The sequence below is a fragment of the Vipera berus genome (genome assembly GCF_964194415.1).
Source record: "Vipera berus genome assembly, chromosome: 5".
NCBI lineage: Eukaryota > Metazoa > Chordata > Lepidosauria > Squamata > Viperidae > Vipera > Vipera berus.
Window position 1 is genome coordinate 27,050,132 of NC_138207.1, and position 15,159 is coordinate 27,065,290.

Consider the following 15,159-nt stretch of genomic DNA (forward strand, 5'->3'; position numbering starts at 1 on the left):
GTGGATGCAGTTTGGACCCTAAGTACAGGCTATTGAAATTGACAAGCTGAAATGCCATCTGGATATTACATTTCATAGACAGAAGTTCATCCTGGCCCAAGTCATACAGTCTGCAGGTCAAGACAAGCTCATCAAGCACCTGAGTTGTTGTCAATTTAGCACGACATCCTTTGTCATCCAGATTTCATCAACAAAATTGATGCTTGGATGTTCTTTGTAGAGTAAAAACCAAAAGCAACTCAAGAAATAAATTATTTCTTTGAGAGTGCAGGGACATCTGGAACGCATTGTCTAAATAGGTCAGCCATGATATCCAGCATTATTCCACACAGTGCTGAGGAGAAGGATGTTGAAACTAGTTTTTACACATGAATACCACAAACTGAGTAAATTGACAGCACCACCTTACCCAAATTATCTTCATAATTGAAGTTATTAACCATGTCTACTGCATGGTGATGTACAGAGAGAGACAGAAGGGAAAAACAGGATAATTTAGAAAATAAGATTATAATAAGTAAGAAACCTACTGAATTTCACATAATAATCCTAAGATCTGCAGATCTTGAATATGTTCAAAGGTTCTGTTATGTACTGGGCTCTTGTTCAACACCACGTGGGTTGCTGAGCAGCTAATGGCTCTTCAGCAACCCAGACTACCAGTCTCCTGTGCTGTAATTGGCTATCCCCAGGCGGTAATGGTTGTTTCAAGCCTATTGGCTGCCGCCTAGGGGCTAGACTATATATTGCGGCTGGTTGCAGCCATTTGCTCAGTACATTTCCAGCACGAAATAAAGTATGAGTTATCCTGTATTCAGCTTCGCGTCTTCATTCCTGCACCAAAGAACCCGCTATTTAACAGTGGTGACGAGGGTGGGATCCTGCTTCACTGATTAAAGAGCTGAATCCACAAGAGAAAGGCAGCACACGCCAGAGGGAAGAGGTATTTCCCCCCCCCAACTTCTCAAGGCTGGCTAGCAAGCTACACTAGCGGCCTCGTGGTCAGTGGACTCATTCCCTGAGCCTAGAAGCAGGATCCAAAGATTGCAGGAACCTGAAAGAAGAATGCTGAAGGTCGGCAAACTAAGAGAATTCGATGTGAAACACTCGAAGGAATGGCCATCTTATCTTTCGCAAGTAGAAAACTACCTCAGAGCCAATCAGATCACGGAAGAAGGACTGAAGGCCGCAACGCTATTTTGTGTGTGTGGCCCTGCAACCTTTGATTTGGCTGAGAATCTTTTCGCGCTGACACCAATTGAAGCAGTCTCCTACGCAGATCTAAAAAAGAAGCTAACCAGGCACTTCCAGCCCAAGATGTCTGAGATGGCTTGGCGGTTCAAGTTCGACCAAAGAGTGCAGCTTCCCAGGAAGACAGCTTCGGAGTTCATAGCGGGCCTAAGACAGGCCACACGCCTATGCAAATTCTCAAATTTAGAAGAACGGCTAAGAGACCGGCTCATTTGCGGCCTAAGGGACAGAACGCTTCAGCAGAGATTATTTGCTAGACCCAATTTAACGTTTTCTGAAGGTGATGGCCAATGAAGCCACCGGGGGCGCCGTGCAGACAGTTCAGCCTGCCAAATAATCAAAAGTCGAAGAATCAGTCCATCTTGAGGTCGCCAAATGTACCGGAGAATCGTCAGAGGAAGAAGAACCTGAAATCAACCAACTCCAAAAGCAGAGCCCCTCTACAGGCTTCTTAGACAAGAAAGCTCCATGGAAATGGACTTAAAAGCACTACTGTCAGAAAAGTCCACTGTAACTCATTACAAAGAGTCTAAACCTGTCTGTCTTGCATGTGATGAATCTCCCTATGGGGTGGGGGCAGTTTTAAGCTACATTGAGAAAAATGGGAAACAGGTCCCTATAGCATTTTACTCAAGGACTTTGTCCTCTGCTGGGCACAACTATGCTCAAATTGACAAAGAGGCCCTGGCCATTGTTGCTGGAATAAAAAAATTTCATGATTATTTATATGGAAGGGATTTCACAGTTTACACTGGCCACAAACCTCTGTTGGGACTGTTCACAACAGACAATCCCCCCCCCCCCACATACTATCTCCAAGAATGTTGAGATGGTCTATTTTCCTATCTGCATACAATTTTAAATTAATTCACAAACCGGGCAAGGAAATGAACCATGCTACTAGAATATTGTCCATACAGGACATACTCTATGCAGGGGATATTGAAACTGCCACAGATAAAATACTGAGTAGAGTGTTGTCATGGGTATACACGGGTATCCAGGCATTGTCAGAATGAAAGCTTTAGCTAGGAGCTATCTCTGCTGGCCTGGCCTTGATAAGGACATTGAGGCTCAAGTCCATGGTTGCTATACATGCCAGCAGTCTAGGCCTGAAATGCCACAGGCTCCAGTTCACAGGTGGGAGGAAACACACACTCCCTGGTCTAGGGTTCACATAGACTACGCTGGGCCTTTTCAAGGACAGCTCTTCCTTATAGTAGTGGATAGCCACTCCAAATGGCTGGAAGTAATTCCAGTTCCTAATATGACTACTGCTAGGACCATCCAAGTGCTGAGAAAACTGTTTTCCACACATGGGTTGCTTGATGTCTTAGTTTCAGACAATGGGGCCCAATTCACTGCTGCTGAATTTCAGGCTTTCCTCAGAGCTAATCTCATCAGACATGCAATGTCTGCGCCTTTTCATCCATCTTCTAATGGTCAAGCTGAACTCAACTGTGAGGACAACGAAGGAAGCACTCAAGCACATTGTCACAGGTGACAAGCATCACAGATTGGCAGATTTTTTACTCTGCCAGCACTCTACGCCCTGCACTGCCACATTGTAATCTACATTGTTTTTTATTATTTTTATTACTATTATTTTACTTTTGTGTGTTTGAATAACAAGTCTTGACAACTGTTGAGATTAATTGTTGTTGTCATAGTCTGATCTAAGAGGGGAAGGGTGTTATGTACTGGGCTCTTGTTTAACACCATTTGGGTTGCTGGAGCAGCTAACGGCTCTCCAGCAACCCAGACTACCAGTCTCCTGTGCTGTAATTGGCTATCCCCAGGCGGCAATGGTTGTTTGAAACCTATTGGCTGCCGCCTAGGGGCTAGACTATATATTGCGGCTGGTTGCAGCCATTTGCTCAGTACAGTTCCAGCACGAAATAAAGTATGAGTTATCCTGTACTCAGCTTCGCGTCTTCATTCCTGCACCAAAGAACCCACAATTTAACAGGTTCTGTCAAATGTAAAAGCCATTAAGAATGAATGAATGAATGAATGAATGAATGAATGAATGAATGAATGAATGAATGAACAGATGTTTCCCAACATTTAAATATTCAGAACTAATGATCAAGTTATCTCTTTTTAGTAATGAGAGCCATGATGGCACAGTGGTTAGAATGCAGTATTGCAGGCTAACTTACTGCTCACTCCAGGAGTTCGATTCTAAACAACTCAAGTTGACTCAGCCTTCCATCCTTCCAAGGTCGGTAAAATGAGGAGCCAGATTGTTCGGGGTAGTATGCTGACTCTGTAAACTGCTTAGAGTGGGCTGTAAAGCACTATGAAGCTGTCCATAAGTCTAAGTACTATTACTATTTTGTGAAATTGTCTCTAATACAGTGTCCCAAAGTTTAATTGCTTCTGAACTTCCTAGCTACACATTCTATAGAGTGGTTAACTTCTTAGTATTACACAAAATAGACAGACCTGCCTGTAATTAGCTAAATATTTTCAGATAAATGGAGCTACCTTTCTAGTTCTGCCCATGCTCAGTAATCAATTATGAGAATTTACAGATCAAACAGGTCATGCAAATGTCTTGCTAGATCAATAAGTCAGAGAAAGACATTTCAGGTCCATCAGAAATGATTCAAGAGTAAGTCATCCACCAGTGAGGTTGAATAGCTATGGGTTTGAGTAACTGAGAGCTCATTCTGAGGAACACAAGATCAAATTAAGAAAAATGTGTGTTCAATTTGTATGCTTTTATCATTACTTTGGATAGAAGAAGGCCCTTTCAGGTTACTGCTTATCTTTGTATTTTATTTTATTCTTTTCATCTTCCATGGTTTTCTGGAAACAAATCCCTCAATAAAGCTTAAAGAAATAGCAAACAAAACTTTTGAACTAATTAAAATTTCATTAAAAACTGCGATGATGAAAGAAGAAGAAAAAAAACCAGTGCCAGCCAATCAAAAATCCTACAACATTACATAAGTAGTTTGAGCAATCAACCACACCAACTTCTGATCAAATAAGGTATTCCTTTACCACCCTTCAAAAACAATGTAAATGATATCATATGATCCCTATCGATAATATTTTCCAGAACTTTAGTAAATGAATAATCATAAATAGTTACAGATATGTAGCTCTTTTAAATAGGAGAATGTACATCAGGGCTGCAATAGAAGCAAATTCATGGGTAGAAGTGTCCTAAAGTGTCCTAAAATAAGGACATATTGAATATATGTTCTAAATGAACTTGGTTTGATTTTATCAAGGAACAGTAGCAACAATTAGTTCCCCAATCCCTTTAGTCTTTGTATATAATTATCTAATGCTGGCACCAGCATCAACATCACCTCAAAGTGAAAGCAACAATAAGAACAAAATGAATTTGCTCTGAATTGTAAAAAGATGGGGATTTCCCAAATGCAAGTGTGGGCTAGAGTTAGCATAAACTCATGAAGTGAAAAGGTACTAAAAATGTCACCTATGTAAGGAAACTTCAGTGTTACGCTAAGGTTAGCAACATTTTTCTCCAATTTGAATTTGGGCAGTATTACTCAAAATTCAATTTATAGCAATTAATTTGCATGATTATGTGAGTTTAGCTCAAGTAGGATTAATTATTTTTTCAGATTTAAGATTATATAGCTGGATGAGCAGAAGATACCCTTGATTTCTGAAAAAAAGATGACATGCTGATTCAGAAAAAAAGATCTACACTGATAGCAAACAATGCATATTGTTTATAAAATATTACAAATTGGGTTGTGGTAACTCCACCCGGAAACATCATGTAGATTTTCATGAACCAAACTAATGTTGGTAAGAAAGTGCAATAGAAAAGAGATTGATTGCCAGAAATAACCATATATAGAAATGGACTGAGAACAATCTTGATAAGCAAATTATCAGATCAGTTTCCTTAATCTGTTCTTTCTTAGGAAATTGTGGCAATCAGGTGATATATGGAGAAACAGGGCTTTTTTTCTCATAGAATGCTCAGAACGGCGTTCTGGCACCTTTTTTTGCAAAAAAAAAAAAAAGCTCCCTCTATTGGCTTTAGGAGTAGGCAATCTTGGCTCTTTTTTATGACTTGTGGACTTCAACTCCCAGAAATCCTGAACCAGCCATGCTGAAGGGAAAGAGAGAGGTTTCCAAGCTGAGCCATGCTGGCTCAGGAATTCTGGGAGTTGAAGTCCTTGAGTCATAAAAGAGCCAAGGTTGCCTACCCTGCACTAGAGGAGGACATTAAAATTATTTACAAGGTTACTTCTTTAGGAACTAAACTTTTAGAATCTAAAACAGCTAATTCAAAAAAGCCAACAGGAAAGAACCTCACATTTTTCATCTGCTTCTGTCTTTTGGAAGGTAAAGTTAGATAACAAAATAATCTATTCCCTATGTTAACATCTCTGCAATGAGATCAATAAAGGTAACAGGAAAGAAATAAGAAACATTTTTCTCAATGTAATATGTCTAATTTAGCTGATGCTAGAAAAAAACAGTATCTTTTCTACACTCTTGAAAACTATTTTGAATCTATAACCATCTATTAGAACTAAACTACTTTAAATTAAACAATTCTTAAGAATGAAATATTCTTAATTTGGACTTTACTTTTACTGTTTGGGCTGTTGTGTGTTTTGAAAAATAGATTATTTAGAATCTAGTTATGTTGCACTTCAGTCTTTAAATAATTAACCTAGTATATACATAACAATATATGATTTTTCCATGGTGAGCTTAACATCAATAACAACATTTATTTAAAAGGCTAAAATAATTTCTGGTGGTATTATCTATACATTTAAATTTTCTTTAGTCACAATCTTTCACTTTTCACATTCTGGACAAGCAGTGGTCATGTATCCTAGCAAAAGATGTTACATATGTGCATAAGTGTAGTCAGTAGCATATGCCTTTTTAAAAATATCAAACATGCAAAGAAACAAAAATAAGTCCAAAATATCTGTATTACATCCAGGAATGCCAACTTTGCAACCAATATTTCTCATCCATAACTATGGCACCCTAAGGATACCTGCATACATGCAAATGCTTCTCTGGGATCAGTAACGCAGCAGGGATTGCTTTTTCCTTCCAGTAACAGATTGCTAGGAAATACCAAACATGGCCTTGAGAATTCCAATGTTTGTTACAAATTTTTCTGGATGTGGTTGGAAAGAGGCTGTTTGGTGCCAGAGACCACTGCCACGATGAACACAGCTCTGGGTCGGGGTTTGGAGCAGCTCCGGGTGGGGGCTCAGCATGGGCCGCAGCGTGGCAACTGCAGGGAGGGGAATCCCCGCAGTGGCTGTGGGGAGGGGAATCCCCGCAGCATGTGGCTCCAAGCCGCAGGGGCGGGGGTGCAAAGGACAGGCGGCAACACCGTAGCAAGACACCGGCATCGCTCCCAGTGACAGCACCTCTGAGTTCCAGCACCTTTTTTTAAAAAAAAAAAAAAGCACTGTGGAGAAAGCTATATATACAAATGAGTGTATTGCAACTCTTAGTGAAAAGATTCCACACAACTGGCCCTCTTATCAGTGTAGTTATTCTGTTTTTAATTCCCTATTTTTCTTGAAAATGTGATGTGATTGGAACTAAGGGATGGTGGCAAATGGAGAACAATGTTATCTGAATTTTTATGAGTAAAGCAAACTGATGTACAATAAAATAGCTTTTCTGGAATCCTCCACATCTTTATACACTCCAAAATATATGGCTCCATCCAGGATATTGTTTGCAATCAGGGTCTGATATAGGTAGGAAGCTAGATTTAGGCAAGAAAAACTAAATGCATATTCTATATATGGTACCTGACTCAATAGTAGTAACTGTAAGAGGGATCTTGGAGACCTAGTAGACAATCACATAAATATGAGCCAGCAGTGTGCTGCAGCTGCCAAAAAAGCCAACACAGTCCTAGGCTGTGTTAATAGAAGGATAGAATCAAGATCACAAGAAGTGTCAATACCACTTTATTATGCCTTGGTAAGACCACACTTGGAGTACTGCATCCAGTTTTGATCACCACAATATAGAAAAGATGTTGAGACTGTTTGAAAGAGTGCAGAGAAGAGCAACAAAGATGATTAGGGAACTGGAGGCTGAAGAAGAATGATTGCAGGAATTGGGTCTAATTGAATGAAAAAAAAGGACTAGGACGACATGATAGCAGTATTCCAATATGTAAGGGGCTGCCACAAAGAAGACAGGGTCAACCTGCTCTCCAAAGCACCTGAAGGCAGGACAAAAAACAATGGATGGAAACTAATCAAGAAGAGAACCAACCTGGAACTAAGGAGAAATTTCCTGACAGTGAGAACAATCAAACAGTGGGATGACTTTCTTCCAGAAGTTGTGGCTACTCTAACACTGGAGATTTTTAAGAAGAGAATGGACAATCATTTGTCTGAAATGGTATAGGGTTTCCTGCTTGAGTTGGAGGTTGGACCAGAAGACCTCCAAGGTCCCTTCCAACTCTGTTATTCTGTACCTGTAAGTTTCATAGTAAGTTTCATAGTACTCTGGGTTTCATAGTTATGCAAAAACTACTACCTTTATTTTAAATGATAAAAAAGAAAAAGTGGGGGGTAATCTATATAAATAAAAGGACTACTTTTCAAGTAGTCTTGACTAGTATGTCAAGAATTAAAGCTGGTTTTAGAAAAGACTGAGGATCTCTGGCTTAGCTCTTTAAAAAAAAAGCTATATACAGTCTTATATTTCAGATCCTCTGACTAAGTGTGAAATTTGCAATTATTTCAAATTGCTCAATATATTCAGAGCAATATCCAGGCCTGTGAGATTACGCTTTATATAGGTTTTCTTCATTGCAGCCTTCAGCAGATTGCCTGTCATGCATAAACCAGCTGGAAATGAAGCTGACTTTAAAAACTTTTCTGGATTTCAATCCTTTCCTCCACTTTGCCTATAATGATGGCCAGGAGTTCTATCCAAACTGCAATTAATATAGCCTCCATTCGGTGGATTCCCGTTTCTTTTCCATTCCCACCATGCCAGGAAATCGAACACCAGATGGCTTCCCTTTTGTGGATGTGTTTTTTCAGGACTGGAGAAAAAAAGAAAATATGGCCTTTTGACAGTTTTTCCAATCACTTGGGATGCAAGATTGACAAATCCAGAAATTACATTGATACCTTTGGATAACCAAAGTAAAGCAAGGCCAAATTATTTGAGTGCCATAATTTGCACTGGGAATACTGGCTTCCTTTTACTAGTACCACAATGCCTCTTTACAATCTTAGAGTTGTGTTGAATTGCAATCTGTAATCTGTAATTATGATGATGTATCTGTAGATATAAAAGTGATGCAGTTACTCCCAATTTATGTATTTTATTAATATAACCAATACACAGAGATTTGAATGTGAAAAAAACTGGTGGAAGTTCTGTTTTGCAGCGGAACAACTTCATTTCAAAACCAGAATATTCAGTCTTAGAATATAAAAATAACCATGAAAAGATATGCATAAATAATACCAAGCCAAGAAGGCAATGAAAAAATGGTGGAAAATCTACAATCTATTTTAGTTCTTCTTCAACAAAGCATTTCCCATGTCCCATCTCTTAAGACTGCTGGCTGGGAATTTTGGGGATTTTAGTCCCAGCACAGAGGAAAAGAACCAGATTGGATAAGACTGATATAAATCAGGATCATCATCTACTGAGGATTTAACTTGCATGAAATCATGTTAAATTGATAAATATTTTTATTGATGTGGCATCTGACAGTGTATTTCTTGACAGTGTTGTAAATTGTCATAAATCCTCTGGGATAATTAGCTTACAGCTGAATGAATAAATATTTTCCTCTGTTGTACATTTAGCAATATTTTATAGCAACTTGTTTTATAGTGACAAGAAGTTTTGGGGATGCTGAGAATAGCCAATAGCTTACTGAGAAAGAGGTCACTGGAGACTAGGGATGTTTCCAATGTTTCCAAGATGTTAGGTTTATATTACAGAGCATAAAACAAGAGTTTACATTCCAGCAGACACTGCTCCTCGTCAGATGATTAAGGACACTCATAATCTTCCAGGATTTCTTCGGAGAAAATGAACTCTCTCTGCCTTCTCTTTCTACTTCTAGCATAAGTTGCCTAAAATATGCAGGTTTGCTATTTCCCCTTCCTTGGCCAAGTATCAAAAAGAATGAGTCATTTACTAATCATATAATTTTCAGAATATGCCTGGACAAGATCTGGCCAAATCACTTGTGTTGGGGAAAGGTGGGAGCAATTGGGAAGACGAAACACAATCATTGAGATCAGCTGTCCCTTGGTCATATCTTAAGAGACATTCCTTTCATTCATCATAGCTGTATTTACAGGCACCTTTACTTCATAGAATTGGAGAAGAGCCATTCTGCCTAATCCCAAACCTGATTACTAAAATAATTATCTTTTTATAAATTACTCATCTATTATGAAGACCATTCTTGGCCTACTGGCACTCTTCCTTCTCCCCACAAGGACAGGAGAATTCACCTTTGTTCTACCTTCGTGGAGGACTTTCTGCATTCATATACCAAAAAAAGAAGGAACCTGCATGCATAATCAAGAGAAGGCATGTTTCATGCGTGGACAGGATGGAAAGACTTAAAGAAAAAGGTGTGTGGCAACAACTATAACATGCCGAAATCATGATTTTCCTAAAGCTTTTTGCTGTGAAATAGAGCTTCACTAATTTCCCTTTCATAAGTACTATGTAAGTATGGAGAGGACAACACAGCTCAGGTGAGTAGATTGCTTAACTCATTACACTGATATAAAGCTGACTACTGTATATACCTAAGTTTGTGTACATTTTCCTATTGGCCTCTCCAGTGAGCAGGGGCAACCAATCAACTGGTAGTTACTCAAGTTTAATACAACATTTAGGTACAGAAGTCTAGGTTTTTTTATTTATTGCTAATTGCTTCATGGATATACTGTACATAAAGTATAAGAAAAGTAAAGTACAAGCCACATAAAATGTATTTTCCAGTTAAATTCAAGGCATTGGATTTGGGTTTTTACTGAAAAGGAATCTTCACTGATTTGGTTCACATATCTGCAAAATCCTAATGTGGTTTGTTTATCTTTAATAAACTATTATTCATGGCTTAGCATAAGGTATTAACATTTAGGAGCCAGTTACAAGATCTAAGCTGCAAGACAATCATCAGTTGGGAAGAAAAAGAAACAGAACACTGGATATTTGCAGAATGGTGCACATATATGCTAATGGTTTAGAGCAGGGGTCTTCAAACTTGGCCCTTTTATGACTTGTGGACCTCAACTCCTAGAATTCCTCAGCCAGGCATGTTTTAGATGATTCTGGAGACTGGTGTTTTGCTTTGAAGCATAGGAATTTTTTTTGAACATTTAATATATGATTAAGATCATCTGGTAAAAAAACTTAAAACTAGAATTGGGGCAAAGGATGCATGAAGGTATTTATGGACCCCTGTGCAATCACCAGGAACCCAAGTTTAGCAATTTGTGTAAACCTAGCAAATATGAAATAACTATGTCATTGGATAATGTACAGACAGACAGGTCCCCAAGTTCAATTTTGCTTACTCCCATGGAAGTAATTTTATAGCCGTAGTCTAAAAATCACATATAACCAGCCTAATTAAAGAAGGGCCTTCTACTAATACATCAACCACCATAAATTCAATTCTTCAACAGAGATTATGTTTCAAGTGCCACACTCCCAGTAGGGTGTTCTTCTTTCATCAACATTCTAAGTGTCCCTCTCCTCATCTGCATGAGATCCAACATTAGAATCATGTTATTTCAGTCCATAAAAAACCCTGAAATAACGTAGTAATTCTTCCAAGATGACTGAGAATTGCTTTGTTGTTCTGTCTGTACTTTATTTATGCTCTGTAAATTAGCTTTGTGTATGTGTATGTGTGTGCATGCGTGCCTTCAAGTCAGTCTTGACTTCTACAGACTGTCTGGACATGTCCATGCAATTTTGGTATGGAGAAGGGCAAGACTGAAGACGTTTTTGGCTTCTTAGTCCTGAATTATTACCACATGTTCTGCCTCCTTATGCTCATTAGGACAAAGTAAAATATGAAATTAGGATTTCTTGCTGCTGTAGCCTTATCATAGTTGCCACTTCAGCTTCCTGAAAGCCATTCAGTATATGCCAAGATTGCTCTGAGATTCAGTCAACTTCTGTATTTAACTGGAATACAGTGTTCAAAACATAGGCACATTGAAACAGCATTCATTTCTAGAGAATGCTGAGGAAACTAGCCAAGGTTGACTGCCAGACTTGCCTAATATTGAGCAATGGTCTTGATCAGGCTTTCTAAATATGGTGGGATTTTGCATATTGTTATAGGAATTCTCAGGATTTCAAAATATAGTCTCAACACAATTCCCAGAATTCTTGGGAAGTCCAGGCATTTGTCCCAACACATTTGGAGAACATAAGGTTGGGAAATACTGGTTTTTATCATGACAACTACATCTCAGGCAGATATTTTTTTAAAAAAAGCAAGACATGCAAATGTTTGCAATCCTGGATTAGCTACCAAACAGGTAGGGCATTATTAAAAATAGCTGACATTATTATAGGCAAGTGTCATAAGTTTTAGCATTAACATGTTCCCCATTACAAAGGGATGATTAATATAACATTGTCATATTGCCATATTTCCTTAGAACAGAGTGAGGTGATGAGTAGTACAACTTGTAGTCTTAAAGTCCAGAGATTGATCCTTGAATTGGGTAATCTACAAAGCTGGCTATGCTTTCCTGGAATGCTGATGTGACTAATGAAATGCCAAACTAAGATTGCAATTAAAAGATCGACTTCTTCCCTCTGAATATCCAGTGTGTGGAAAAATTGCATTTGCAACTGTGAGTTTATATCAGTGTTGAGCCAGTAAAGCTATTCACTAGTCAAAGAACGCTGGAAATTAGAGCAGTGTTGGGATTGTGCTATTGAGAATGATGCCATAAAAATCCATACTATTCTATGCAAGAACAGTGAAACCAATGGGAGAACTTAAGTACATCTGTCTTTAATGCAAGTTTCAGTAATGGTACCGAATCCTCTGGTTTTTTTCCACATTGTTGCTGTTTTAGTCTCTCTAAACCAAGGGTCTTCAAATTTGGCTCTTTTATGACTTGTGGACTTTGACTCCCAGAATTCCTCAGCCAGCATGCTGAGTTCACAAGTCATAAAAGGGCCAAGTTTGAAGACCCCTGCTCTAAACCATTAGCAGATATATGCACCATTCTGCAAATATACTCACTTCTCCCCTACTTTTCTGACAGCCACCTCTGCCTCTGGCTTTGATATTCCTCTTGTACTCAGTTGGTTTCTCATGGCATGGAAAAAAAGTAAAAATAAAGAAAGCCAACTGGCTGCTACATAGGACTTCTGCAAAGTTCCAATAAGAGAACAATGATGAAACATCATACAGCTTTCACTTCAAGAGGGAAAGAGTTTGCACCAGTAGGAAACTTTCAGCTTGCAGCTATAGAGGAAATAGGGCAAATATTCTAAATTAGTGGCTCAGTTTGCAAAGATTGCTAAAAGTTTCATAGCATCATGGGGAAATGCAAAAATGGTGCAAATTTCAGCTGAGCACAGTAGGTTCATAAAGAACAGCTCAGAATACATTTTTCTCCATGCGATGAACATAATCTTTGGATGAAAACATAGCATTCCCTATATTTTCATTGTCTGATTCACCTGTTGACACCAAGAGCTTGATTTATTATCATGTATTCTTCTCAGGTTTCCCACCCTTACTGAAATGTAAGTAGTGTGTAATGAAATAATTACACACTAAAGCAAACAGTATGTTCTTTGATTTGAAGAGGAAAAATCATGGGAAGATCATGCAACTAGTACCTTATAGAAAGGTTCTCCTCCCCCCCCTTCCAATTCTCATTCAGTTTCAGAAAATATTTTTTAAGACTTCTTTCAAGGGAAAGGAGCCTTTTCACTCACGAGAAGAGATGCTCTGACATTAACTGGCAAGAGATGCATGTGAATGTCCTCCCTTTCATTCAATCTTTTCTCCAGCAGTCTGCAACCTTCCTAGCTTCTTCTATTTCTACTGAACACCAAGGTAAAATACAATGAGGGGATTCCTCCCATTGATCTTTCTCAGATTAGGTGGTGAGAGCAGCCAGGGAGGTTCTGGAGGGGTTGGAGGAACCAGAGCAGAAGACAATGAGAAAATTACTCTGTTGCTGCCAATAATAAAGTAAGCTCAACAGCACCACCAAAGGAACTCTGAAGTTGAAAATGAAGTTGAAAAACAGAAGCCAGATTTGTATTGGAGATGTTTTGTTTCATTTGTTTGTTTGTTTTGAGGAGATTTTGGCACAGCTGCATAAAGAAGTAAGGAGGGACTAATTAGTGTGATCATTCATTGTCAAGCTATGGTTACTATGCCATCAAAACTTGTCATAGAGGTAAAAGAAAACTTAAAGACACAAGACTATGATGAGAATCAAGCTGAATCACACCAAAGGCCCATCTAGTTTTCACAGTGGCACATATTCTTTTATTTTTTGAATGGGGTCATGTTCTTGTTTTTTGTTTTGGTTTAAATTCAGACATGACTAAAATATTTTGAATTTAGATGAAAAATTCTAAGAATTCTCTCTCTCCTGTTTGGGAGCCTTTTACTTACTGAGAACTTAAGGACTCCTTAAGTTCTTTTGTGGCATGTAATGACTAGGTTAGATGTTTTTACTGAAATGTATATTTTAATTGTAAAGACATATATTGAGGGGTTCCTATTCTATTATCAGTGTAAAATTACAATCTCTACTCTCCCCATTCTAAAACTGTACATTACATCTACATTTTGTTTAGGTCAGGCATGTCCAACCCATGGCCCATAGGCCACATGTGGCCCTGGATATCTAGTAATGAAGCCCCACAAGAAAATAAAAAATAAAGGAAGTTTGTATTTATATACACTAACTATATTATATATTTTATATGTGGCCCAAGACAATTCCTCTTCACTCAGTGTGGTCCAGGCAATTCAAAAGGTTGCTGTTAGGTGTTAGTGTCTGATAGTTGCAGTTAATAAAGTTCTCAGAATTAGAATTATAAGCAGGTAGCTAAGAATTAAGATAATTAAAATAATGGTGATTGCTAAGATTTATGCCACCATATATCTTACTTTAAATGCATTTACATTGACTCAGATTTCCCAATTGAATACCCATTCTCCCAATGTGGTAGGATTCTTTGGGAGCTCTTTGCTGTCATTTAAAAAATTATTTTAACTTCCCATTTTATTTCCTCTGCAAATTTAGTTTCCTCGCTGTTCATTCTTAACTCTTGGATTAACCAGATATGAAACACTAGTCCTAATAAACACTATTGTTATCATTACATTGTGAGAACTACCCATTCATTTCCAGTCATTGATTAACAACTAGCTCAGGAATTACAAGATGTTTCAACTGATGCTACCAGTTTCTGTTGCCTACACTGTAAACCTTCCCTACATACTCAACAAGTTTCTCTGCCACTCCAGGCCATTATTCTTTTGATTTTTTTTTAATGGAAATTGGCAAGTACAAGACATTGCTTCATCCCACAGAGTTGACAAATGTTTCTTTGCTCCAAATAATCCAATTAACATTCTTAATAAGGAAAGATGGTGCTTGGCTACAATTTTGAAAAGGAAAAATACGAAAGTAGTTTGAATGGTAAAGAACACCCAGGGATAATAGAAGATTTGGGAACAGCCTCACCGTTGATGGAAATGATGTCATTATGGCAAGTCATTTTGTGACAATCTCCAGCCATCTCTGAACAAAGTTTTTAAAAATTTATGAAGCTTTTTCTCTGTCATCTAGGGACACTTTCAGCAATCTTAGCCCAAAGATTAAATATAATATTCCCTGTTATTATCCATCCCACGTA